The sequence below is a fragment of the Rhinolophus ferrumequinum genome, chromosome 11, assembly GCF_004115265.2.
Source record: "Rhinolophus ferrumequinum isolate MPI-CBG mRhiFer1 chromosome 11, mRhiFer1_v1.p, whole genome shotgun sequence".
NCBI classification, from domain to species: Eukaryota; Metazoa; Chordata; class Mammalia; order Chiroptera; family Rhinolophidae; genus Rhinolophus; species Rhinolophus ferrumequinum.
In genome coordinates this window covers 64,709,408-64,721,490 of record NC_046294.1, presented here as the reverse complement: position 1 = coordinate 64,721,490, position 12,083 = coordinate 64,709,408, and the positions used below count along the sequence as shown (strand labels likewise).

Sequence of the window (12,083 nt, the reverse complement as noted above, 5' to 3'; positions counted from 1 at the left end):
GTTCCTTGTCTTCACAGCAAGTATCAGTCTGTCTGTTTCTATTGTCCGATCTTGAGCAGCCAGGTGTGCGAGTAGGCTGAGCCCTGGGGGACTCGCTGATGAGGGCAGGAGCTCACCTTCTCGAGTGGTAGACACAGTGCTTGCTTCTCTTTGCACTGAGACACTGTGCGCTGTGCAAGACACTGCTGTGCAAGACACTGTGCGTGGAAGACAATGTGCGTGCAAGACACTGTATACTGCACAAGATGCAGCGCTGTGCAGTGCTAGACGCTGTGTGGAATGTCAAGATTAAGAAGACAGAGTCTCCGCTCTCAAAGAACCCACTGTTACGTGGGGAAGATACATGTACTCGGGAACAATTTGGAGGGCGAAGGATAGGTAACCTGAAAAGTGACTGTCACGAGAGGGGTAGCCTTTAGTCTCAATGAATGAAAATGAATCATTGGGGGCTAGTCAGAGGTAATGAATTGTTAGCATGAGTTCCGTGACCCTTTGCTTTTTTAAAACCATGGGAACCAGCTGTTTGAAAGCTAGGATTTCTGTCTAGCTACTCCTAAGATAATTTTTGAGTCATCGCTGTTTTAGTGCACATTTCATCTGACAAAGAAGGCCAGGGGTTCTGTGCAGGGTCCTGCTGGAGTCAGCGGCCCTGCCTCACCATCCGCTTGTTTTTGGCTTTGAGAACGGTACTCGAAGACTAAGTAGGTCATGGATATCTATTTTGAACCGAGTGTGGCTGGGCTGCATGGCCATTTAATTTCCGGATCAAATCCTGTTGGACTTGTTTGCCCAGGAGGTTGGCAGCAAGCACTCTCTGATTGGTTGTGTGGTATATTTATAAAGTGTGAAGAGTGTGGCGGTAACAAGACACTCCTCTATTCCTGTAGGAAAGCCAGTGGTGGAGAGGTTTCAGAAATCTCTGGGAAGCGCGGGAGAGTAGTTTTTCCACTCTGCTTCCTTGAATTTTCTGAAAATTGTTGATCCTCGCTAACTTCATGAAACCTGTTTCTTTTTTAAGGAATCAAATTTAAGTTTTACCCAGAGGCAGTAGGCTTCTGCTTGTGTTAAGGGATAGCTGCCAGTTGCTGATTTACTGTGTGTTGAGCCTTTTCTGTACATTTCTCATTTGAGCCTCACAACCTTGGAAATGGGTGCTGTGTCCGTTTTATAGGTCAAGAAACAGAGTCAAAGTGGTGCAGTAATTTGCCCATAGACCGAGTGTGTAAGTAGCAGGGGCAGCATTTGAACTCAGGTCCTCCTGACGGGACTCTGCCTTTTGTACCATAGCACACTGGTCTTAGGAGCCCTGGAATGGAAGATGTCCCAGACTGGGAATGGGGAGCATGGTGGCAGCTCCTGAGTACGTTCTGAGGTGCGGTGTGGGTGTTGGGGATGCAGACCCCCGACTCACAGGGGCTGGCTTCTGTGTGGAATTGGAGTTGTGTTTTAGGCTCTCACTCTGAGGTAATTGGACCACGGAATTCTCATTTTTCACTCTTCGTTGGATTTTCTCATTTCGCTACTTTTCTGTAGGTGTTCTTGCCTAAGACCTTGGGTGAGTGCAGTGCAGTGAGATAACGTAGGCGGTGATGGAATTATTTTAACCACCACCTCTGTGTGCACCGGCTGTTGACCCGAATATTCCTCCATATTCCGTACACTGTGCCTGCCCTACATTTTTGAGGAGTAAACATAAGCTTTTAGGTGGGCGTTGGCTTTGTCTGCAGTTTCTCCCCCTAAGCTCTTTACAGAGTACTGGCAGTAATACTGCTGCTCACAGTCCTTTCTGTTTGCTAGTGTGTCAGAGTTTTCAGGTGTTTTGCACAGACATTGCCTCACCCAGTACTCCCAGTGAACCGTTGTAACCCCCGTTTTGCAGGTGGGGATTCTTAAGGGATGTCACATCCCTGAGACTTTTAGGTAGCACACCTCAGAGCTTCCTCTGAAAGTTTCATAAAAAACATTGGAGGAGGTGTTTATTTATTGGAAGAGGAGTTGTATTCTGAAAATGAGAGAATGCCTTCTTCAAACCGCTGTCTCTGCTGGCTAGTACGCAGTGGGTTCGCATCAGGAGAGCCCGGACCCATCCTAGTTTCCCTCCAGCCAGTGCCTGACTTTTTACGTAACCTTCCTGAATCTACATCCTATAAAGTGGGGATAACAATAATATCTAAAAGAGCTGTGGTGAGATGTGAATGAGACGATGTGCATAAAATCACCTAGGACTCAATGAATGGGTTACTACTTTCTGTCTTTATTTGAAAACACTGTGACTTGGGGAAAGCATGGATCTCAGCTATAGAAGCAGAGGCCTGAGGAACTCAGCCTTGTTCCTCAGCTTTCGTAACTGATGACCCCTACTGCAAATGCTTCCCCAAAGCAAGAGGCAGAGGATGAAGCCCAGAGAACTCTAAATAATCCTTATTTTAGCTAGAATCTTTCCAAGATTTTCCCACTCTTTTTGCTTTTGGGGTGGGGTAGCGGATGTTTGTCTCCTTTGCTGGGAACCAGAGCCCTGGGAAGTCTGTGTTATCCATGTAACCACTCTCAAGTGCCCAGGTCCAGTAATTTAAAAAATGAAGAAATGTTAAAACAGGATTTTAGAAACAGAGGTATTTTAAACGTGCACATTGGACACATCAGTACTTTTTAGTACACACATGTAGAATGACTATATAATTATCTTGAGATGACTTTTAAAGTCAATTTTGAGGCCTTCTGGCCTTGCCTTTCGGAAGGCCTTTTGGAAAGCATCTGGCAGACTCAGTCTTACATTTTGACCACCGAATGGGAGTCCCTCCAGCCCACCTTCCCTCTCTCTCTTGTTAGTTTGAGACTAAACAAGTAGTTTAGGGCAAGTTCCAGAGGAACCAGGATTTTGTGACCAGTGATTTTGGAATTCCAATTATGTGTGTATTTGTTGTGTGATCTTGAGCAATCAGCTTTACTTCTGGCCTCAAGGAACTGACAGTCTCGTCAGGCCTGGCTAGACCTGGAGTTGTGAGAGTCCTTATATGGACACAGGTGCAGACAAGGGCGCTGTTCTTCAGGACTCGAGGCTTAGCGTGGTGGTGCTGGTGGTGCTGGTGCTGGTGCTGGTGCCAGTGGTGCTGGTGGTGCTGGTGGTGGTGCTGGTGGTGGTGCTGGTGGTGCTGGTGGTGGTGCTGGTGCCAGTGGTGCTGGTGGTGCTGGTGGTGCTGGTGGTGGTGCTGGTGCCAGTGGTGCTGGTGGTGCTGGTGGTGGTGCTGGTGCCAGTGGTGCTGGTGGTGCTGGTGGTGGTGCTGGTCTTGGCCTCTGAATCTTATTGCATTATAAATTAGAAATTTGCAAGCTGTGGTTTTTCCTACTAAAAGAATTGCAAATAGGATTGAGAACTAGGCTTTCTAGTATGAGCTGCTCTCGCCTTGTGCTTCCAGAGTTTAGTTATGCTGTCGGGCACAGTGAGTTTTAAAAGGTACCTGTTTCCCTGTGCGTCTGCCTAGCTTGACGGTAAGCTCTGCAAGGGCAGGGATGTGGTTTATGCCCTGTCATAGCTTTGGCATCTACATGTTGTAGTTTTACGTGGAACACAATTGATACCTACATAAAAAATTTGAAGGAGTTGGGATCACTTAACACGGTGGAAAGAAGGCTGTAGGTGGATTGTAGTGGCAACGGCAGCCATATTTATTTATCTTTTTTTTGCAGAATTGGCTCTTACCTACCAGGGAGCGTTGGGAGCTGTATGGGTCTAGGGAGGCTGAAAGTCCTCTGCTGCAGGCCTATCCCACAAACCAGGCTTGTCTCCCTTACCCATCCCATGCCCCTAGCACCTCTTTTGATGAAAACAGAACCAGGTACCAGGTAGGTGCTTTGTAACAAGCTCAAGGGGTGAATGGTATCATCTCCTATTTTATAAGCCAAGATCTAGAGATCTATTTTATAAGCCAAGATCCACCTAACATGCAGGTTAGTCAGTCAACATTCGAACACACGTCTGCCGATTCCAGGTTCCAAGCCCTTAACTAATCTGATACACTGTCACCTCTGCCCTCAGGACATATCTGGCTATACAAATTTAACTAACCTGACAGGCAAGACACTTAAATTAGATCTAAGGACGAACTTCCTGGCATACGGATATTTTTTGTTTTAATTAGAGCTAAAATGGGGTATTCTAGAGCAGGGCTCTTCAAGCTGTCATCCACAATCCATAGTCATACAGAATCAATTTAGTAGGTTGACACCTTTAAAAAAAGAAAAGAAAAAAAAATATTAGTGCACAACACGTGGTAAGGCTTAGTGTGTGTGTGTGTGTGTGTGTGTGTGTCCCAGATCATGATGGAAATACATTTCTGACCCTGCGTCATGGTCGGAGATGTCCTAGAGAGATAGGGATTATGGTTTAGATCAATGGTCTAGATTGTCAAGTCCTTTGGGGGGCAGGGGTCTGTTTTCCTTTTTATGTTCCCTCTGCCCTTAACCCAGTGCTGAGTACATAGTTGGCCCATGGGTCTGTCTGGGACAACCTTAGACTGGAAGAAGTCAGAACATATCCTGCACTGTCCTCACGAAGCAATGACAGTGGTGGCCCTTCCCATGCTTTGAATGTGAGGACAGCAGAGACAGCAGAGAGACAACAGATGTGATAGTTGTGGGCTCAGAAGTCTGAGGTCCCTGGGTTTGAATTCTGTGCGTGCAGCCTCCCGGTGTGGGGCTTTGGGTAACTTCCTTAGCCCTACCTGCTAAGCTTCACTTTCTGCATCTTTAAGCTGGGTTAAAAAGGGCACCTACCTCAGGGGTACTGCGAGGATTAGAAGAGATAACTCGAGTTAAGTGCCTTGAGCACAGTGCTTGGCATCTGATAAGGGGTCAGGAAGCGTTATCTGCCGCTGCTGTTTTTATGGTTAATAGTCAGAGAGATTGAGTGACTCATGCCGGGTCCACTGTGGGAGGCGCCTTCTGCAGCTCCAGTTCTGTGGTGGTTGTAGATCTCGAACTGCACCAGAAGCTCGAACCTGTGGTTTGGTTATGTGGTGCAAGGAAGTGGATGTTGCAATGGAGCAGGTGTTTGTGCTGCAGAGATGTTCTGGCTTTGTAGGTGAGAGAAAACAAAGCACCTTCCACTTCCAACGACAGAGTACTATCGTTGTGGAATCTGAGGATATGAATGGCAGTGCTTAGAAAAGCCAGGTGCTTTTTATTTAATCACAAACCAACAGTTTCAGTTTAATGCGAAGTTTTTTGTTTTTCGCTTTTTTTTTTTTTTTTTTTTTTTTACCACGATTGAAAAAGAAAAGCACACTTTCCTGAAACTGAGCATAGCCATGTGTGTGATGAAACGGATGATTTTGGGTCCAGCACCGTAATGTTTTTAGTGGAAGCTCCAATATCTGGTAAATACTGATTTCTGAAATCACCACCTGGGCCTGGTAGCACTGCTGTCCAGTCAAAATGAACTACATGAAAATAAGTATGTGACGTGTTGAAGAAGCAAGACCCTGGACACTAGACACTGGACAAAATCCCAGAGGGACTTGGTTTTGGCATTAGCATCTCATTTTTCAAGTCTGAGTCTGTGCAGTTCTGTTGCCAAGGCTGGAGAGTCTGGAGCCTTATTTCTCCCCAGTTAACAATTTTTTGTTGTTGTTGTTATTTATATCCCTTAGTGCTGATTGTTTTTGTATCTTGGGAGGGGAAGGTGGTCGACACTGAAAATTATCCCATGAAAGAAAGTTTCTGGTTCATACATTAGTCGAAAATGTGACTTTCTCCCTTGTTTGGAAGCTGTCAAGTATAATGGTTAAGAGCATAGACTTTAGCTGTCTCTTGGTTTCCATCCTGCCTGTGCTGCATTTTTTCCCCCTTTTATTTATTTTTTTCCAGATTTATTGAGGTATAATGATCAAATACAAATGGTAAAGAATACAGTGTGATGATGTGATGTATGTATACATTGTGCAATGATTACCACTATCAATTAATTAACACATGCATCATCTGACATAGTCACCACTTTGTGTGTGTGTGGTGAAAGTGCTTACGATCTACTCTCTCAGCAAATTCCAAGTGTACAGCACAGTATTATTAACTATAGTCATCACATTGTACGTTACATCCCCAGAAATTGTTCATCGTATAACTGCAAGTTTGTGCTGCTTGACCATCATCTTGTCATTCCTGCCCCACTACCCCCCCACCGCCAGCCCCTGGCAACCACCATTCTGTCTGTTCTCTGCTTCTATGAGTTTGACTTTTTTAGATTCCACGTATAAGTGAGGTTATACCATATTTGTTTTTCGGTGTCTGGCTTATTTCGCTTAGCATAACGCCCTCCGTGTAGTTGCAGATCTGCCTGTGCTTCTAATAAGCTGTGTGACTCGGGGCAAGTAGCTTAACCTCTCTGCACCCCATCTGTGAGATGGGCTCATAAGGGTACTAGTTACTACCTCATAGTTTGTTGAGGATTAAACTATATGTAAAACCCTCATTGTAATACCTGCTCATAAGCTCTTCAGCACAGAGGAGCTCTCATCATCATCGCTCATGTTAGTGGAAGGCCCGAGAGACTAGGATTATTGACCTAGGGCTGCCCTTGGTAACACTTGGTCCTGGATATGTTGCTGTACCTCTGAACCTTAGTACTATTATCTTTAAAAAAGGGAGTGGCCCAGATGCTCAGCTTCCTCCTTGCTCAAAGGCTCTGCTTTGCGTGCCAAGTGTTCTGTTTCTTCTCAGGTCCAAGGGATGTGATGCTGGCTGCCGGGAGCGTGAGATCCCACTTTCTGTCAAGAACCTGTAGCCCTCTACCCGATGTTGGTCCTGATAACCTTTGTTTTTCTTTCCTTGATTTTATATTCCTAGTGTATCTTCCTTTCCCAAGCCTGTACCAAATGGTTCCTTGTGCTTCTATGTATTTTTTTTTTTTTTTTTTAGTGTATTCAGAGCCTGGTGGGCTGGAGTTAAGTCTCAGCTTGCCTAGCGTTGCATATAGGGGGATGACTTTTGTGATTTATAATAAGCTGCCTTCTCACTTTGTTTCCTTCCTGGCCTTTGGTTTTAGTTTGAACTTTAAGGGCTTACCAGAGCTAATCTCGGTGTAATTTCATATTTTGTGTATGCATCTTTATTTGTCACCACTTTTGCAAAAAGTGAGCTGTGAGTTAATGTCTGGCCTGCTGACGGTATTTCAGGGTTATCTTCTTGTTCTCTGGGACAGGCACACACAGTGAATTAATTGAGTTGTTTTCAGCCCCATTTCTTGCCTAACTGAACACCTGCCCAGTGAATCCTGCCAACACACCTGTCTGTGACCTGATTTGCCAGCCGTCCCTGTCATGTCACTGCCTTGCTTATGTCAGGAGAGGCAGTTTTGTCATTTGCAGTTAACTTACTATGTCCTTCAGAGAACTGTGTTCTTCACTTCATTTAAAGGTGCCGATGTGTCCTCTTTCAGTACAGTCCCTCCGCATTCCCATCTTGTCCCTGTCCTCCCAGAGAACAGCAGCGTTGGTGATGGTCAGTCTCCTAAAAACTGCTGGAACCAGGTGCAGAGAGAGGGCACGTGTGCACCCTGGCTCGGGTCTCCTGTTCGCCTCGCTCTCCCTTGGGCCTAGACCAGGTTTCTCTAGCAAGTCATTCTTAAAGTAGTGCTCACGATTTAGAGCTGATCAGAAATATTATTTTAAGGGGTGGGACATAAGATTTTTTTAATTAAGATTTTACTTTTTTAGAACATTTTTAGGTTCACAGTCATATTGAGGAGAAGGTGCAGAGATTTTGCGTACACCCCTGCCATTCCCCCATTATCAATGTTCCCCATTCCAGGGGTACAGTTGTTACATTTCATGAACCTACACTGATATATCATTGCCCTTAGAGTCCATAGTTTATATTAGGGTTCACTCTCGGGGTTGTCCGTTCTACGGGTTTGGACAAATGTGTGATGACATGTATCCACCATTATGGTATCAGTATTTTCACTGCCCTAAAAATCCTCTGTGCTCTGTCTATTCGTTCTTCTCTCGCCCAACCCCTGGCTACCGCTGATATTTTTACTGTCTCCATAGTTTTGACTTGTCCAGAATGTCATAGAGTTGGAATCATACAGTACGTAGCCTTCTTAGATTGGCTTCTTCCACTTAGTAATATACAGTTAAGATTCCTCCATGTTTTTTCATGGCTTGATCGCTCATTTCCTTTTAGTGCTAAATAATATTCCATTGTCTGGACGGAGCACAGTGCATCTATCCATCCTCCTCCGGAAGGACATCGTGGTTGCATCCAAGCTGTGGCAATCATGAACAAAGCTGCTGTAAACATTTGTGTACAGGTTTTTGTATGGGCATACATTTTCAGATCTTCTGGATAAATACCGAGGAGCACAATTGTTGGATCATATGCTAAGAGTATGTTTAGTTTTGTAAGAAACTGCCGAACTGTCTTCTGTCTTCCAATGCCAAACTATTTTATTTTCCCACCAGCAATGAATGAGAATACCTGTTGTTCCATACCCTCACCAGTATTTGTTGTTGTCAGTGTTCCAGATTTTGGCCATTCTCATAGGTGTATAATAGTATCTCATTGTTGTTTTAATTCACATTTTTCTGATGACATATAATGCTAGGGGGAGCTTATGTCTTTCCAAAGAGGAAAATGGTTTTACTACAAACGAGGGCCAGAGCAGAGAATCCAGTCTTCTCAGGTGACAGAAAGCTGTCCTGGTTGGGGCCTTCTCAGCTGTTCTCTTTGGTTCAAAAGTCTCACAGCCAACCATATGGTTTTTAGGGAACCTGGCTTGGGTGTGATTTTGTTTTTAAAAATATTGTGGAGACACAGCAACTCTTGTAAATTATTTGGTAGAATTGCATATCTTAATTTTCTCTTCTTAGTGTTCTTGGCCTTTAAAAAAACAAAACAAAACTGTAGTGTTTGGGTTCCTTCTGCCCAGATTTGAACTTATTCCAAATTGGTTGAGATTAGAGAAACATTTTTTTAACTTCCTTGAGCTCACTTTGGTTTTGCATTTTGCTTTCAGTTTCCTTTTGGATTTTCTTTGTAGAGTTTCATATTTTAAAATATTTTAAAGAGTTCATCAAAAAATTAAACGTAGAATTATCATAGGACCTAGCAATTCCACCCTAGGTATATACGTGAAAGAATTTAAAACAGGGACACAAATCTTTATATACAGATGTTCATAGCGGCACTGTTCACAGCACCTGAATTGAAACAAACCACATGTCCATCAGTAGATGACTGGATAAGCAAAAGGTGTATACACACAATGGAATACTATTCTGCTGTAAAAAGGAATGAAGTACAGATATATGAGGTGTGATCAAACAATATGGTGAATGTTTAAATAAAAGAAATTTATTACAGTAAAGCACACATTGCCATTAATCCCCTTCAAAATACTCCCCCTCGCTTCAGACACACTTATCCCATCCTTCTTGCCACTTTCTGAAGCAGTTCTGGAAGTGCTCTTTTGTGAGTGTCTTTAGTTGTGCTGTTGTGGCTTCCTTGATGTCCTGAATCATTTTGACTTTGGGGAAGAGCCAGAAGTCACACGGTGCCAGATCTGGTAAGTAAGGTGGATGAGGACACACCGTAATGTTTTTATTTGACAGAAATTGCCATATGCCAAAAGTGATGTGTGACATGGAGTGTTGTCATGATGGAAGATGATTTATGGCACACTTTAAAACACACATTCTCTCTCAACCATAGCTCACACCCGATTGACTGCACTGAACAAGTTGAAACTTGTCACACACTGTTACTAAGATTCGATGCACCGCTTCCCATATTGAAGACCCGGCCTTTCCATTGGATGGCACTCGGCAGCAGCATTCACCATATGTTTTGATCACACCTCGTATGCTGTAACCTGCATAAACCTAGAAAACATCATGCTATAGGTGAAAGAAGCCAAACACAGAGGCCACCTATTGTATGATTCCATTTACATGGAATATCCAGAGTAAGTAAATCCATAGAGACAAAGCAAATGGGTGGTTGCCAGGAGCTGGGGGAGGGGAGCATGGGATTGACCACTTCATGGTATGCGTTTTCTTTTGGTGTCATGAACAGTTTTGGAACTAGATAGAGGCAGTGGTTGCACGACATTGGGAATGTCCGAAATGCCACTGAATTGAGCACTTTACGATGGTTTATATTTGTTAGGGAATTTCACCTCAATTATGAAAATGTTTTGAAGGGGCAGCCCATATGTGTCTTGCCAAGGGTGGCCCTTCCAGTGACACCATACAGGAGTTGTTCTCCAGAGGGGCGGCCGGATGGCTCAGTGGTTAGAGTGCAAGCTCTCAACAACAAAGTTGCCGGTTCAATTCCCACATGGGATGGTGTGCTGTGACCCCTACAACTAAAGATTGAAAAAGGCGACTAGACTTGGAGCTGAGCTGCGCCCTCTACAACTAGATCGAAGGACAACGACTTGGAGCTGACGGGCCCTGGAGAAACACACTGTTCCCCAATATTCCCCAATAAAATTTATTTTAAAAAAAAGAGTTGTTCTCCAGAGAGGCACTTAAGTGTGACTACAAATGGGGGGTGTGCAGTCGCCCTTCCTGCGGCCGGGATCTGTCCTTGCCAGTTGCGAGCAGGAAAGTTGGCCCGGAGAGTTGCCTCTTCTCACTTAGCCTGTTCCCTCTTCTGTGAAGAGGCCTTACCTTACAGGTTTGCTGTGAGAATCAGGTGAGATCATGGATAAAAAGTGCTTGGCATACTGTAAGTGCTTAATAACTATTAACCTTTATCTCTGGTCTGTGGAAGGAGAGAATGAAGTAGACTCAGGGAGAGAAGCAAAATCCTGGAACCAGAGAAATGGGGGTTGATTTCAGCCATCTAGGTTTAGGTGAGACCTTTGAGAAAAGGATAAATAATCCTGTTTCATGGATTCCATTTAGAAGTCACCATAACCATATGCAGCCAGTGAAACTAGTGAAAGCTAACTTCTACCAGCTAAAGCAAACAATATTTGTAAAGCACTTAGAACAGTGCCCAGCAGGTCATGAGGGCAGTAGAAGTATTTGATTAAAGAAGAATGAAAAAAACCAACCCAAGTGAGTTGTAGCAGTCTTAACAAGGCAGTGATGGGATGGGTAGGCGCCCTGTCCACTTTCCTTCTTTGCCCCCTGCTTCCTCATACTGGGGTGGGCTGGCTCTCTCGGAGCACCAAGCATACCCTGAGGTGTGCCTGTATTTTTTGTCCTCTAGTCTTTGCAGGGAATTGAGCTAGTGGCTTTATTTTTGTAGACTGGTTTTGTGTTTTCTGATTTCTGTTTTCCTCCTCAGAAGAAGGGACTTTAGTCATCGCTGGGGTCTGGATGACCCCTCTGGCAGAGTAGAGGACTGAGAAGACAGAGACGGAAGGAGAGACTCCTGTCACTCAGGTGACTCAGCTGTAAGGGCCAGAGGGCGGCCAGAGGCTGGGAAGGCTAGTCTGACTTTCACTGATGAAGAAGTAGCCTTCCCAGCCTTTTGTACTTTCACTGATGAAGAAGTACAGTTTGCATTTTTTCTTAGCGCAGAATGGTGGTGTGGAGAGCTCTAATTTGAGCGTATTACTTATATGTAAATGGGGACATTGATCTCTCTTCTCATTCTGGTTGCACTAAATATCTTTACTGCACAATTAGTACCTTATTACGTATGTACTGGCTGTTTTTTTTTTTTTTTTTTTTTACTGTTGAGACTTTACATTTTAGTGCCCAAATAATGTCAGTTGTGGTGTAGAAAGAAAAAAGATCATTGGACTTGGCATCTGAAAAGCAGGGACTTAGCAGTTGTGCATACAGAATTTCTACTTATTTTTATTATTTAATCTGTCTGGCCCTCTTTTTTTTTTTGAAACTGGGATCCCCTTCTTGTGGGGAATTGCTTTTCCTCTGTCCACTCTTGGGTCCTGCCAGGTATGGTTCCTGATTGGTCCTCTGTGCCAAAGGTGAACCCGTGACCTGACTGGACTAGTCGGGGCTCTCCCTGAATTTTTTTTTTTTTGGGAAAGGGAAGAATTTATTATGAGGCCCCAGGTGTCTCAGTGACTCCAAAGCAGTAATTGCAGCCATGTAATAGGATGT

At 44.2% G+C, this 12,083-nt stretch overlaps 1 protein-coding gene across 7 annotated transcripts in view; it reads left to right on the top strand.

The window, feature by feature from the left end:
* Positions 1 to 12,083, top strand: part of SMCO4 (single-pass membrane protein with coiled-coil domains 4) — a 64,341-nt gene that overhangs the window by 15,101 nt on the left and 37,157 nt on the right. For 2 of the 7 annotated variants that reach the window (XM_033119058.1, XM_033119059.1), the window contains exon 2: positions 3,688 to 3,843. The exons of the other annotated variants lie outside the window; for them this stretch is intronic. The gene's annotated coding sequence lies outside the window, so the exon portion shown is untranslated. The remainder of the gene's footprint in view (positions 1 to 3,687; positions 3,844 to 12,083) is intronic. 7 annotated transcript variants of the gene reach the window in all.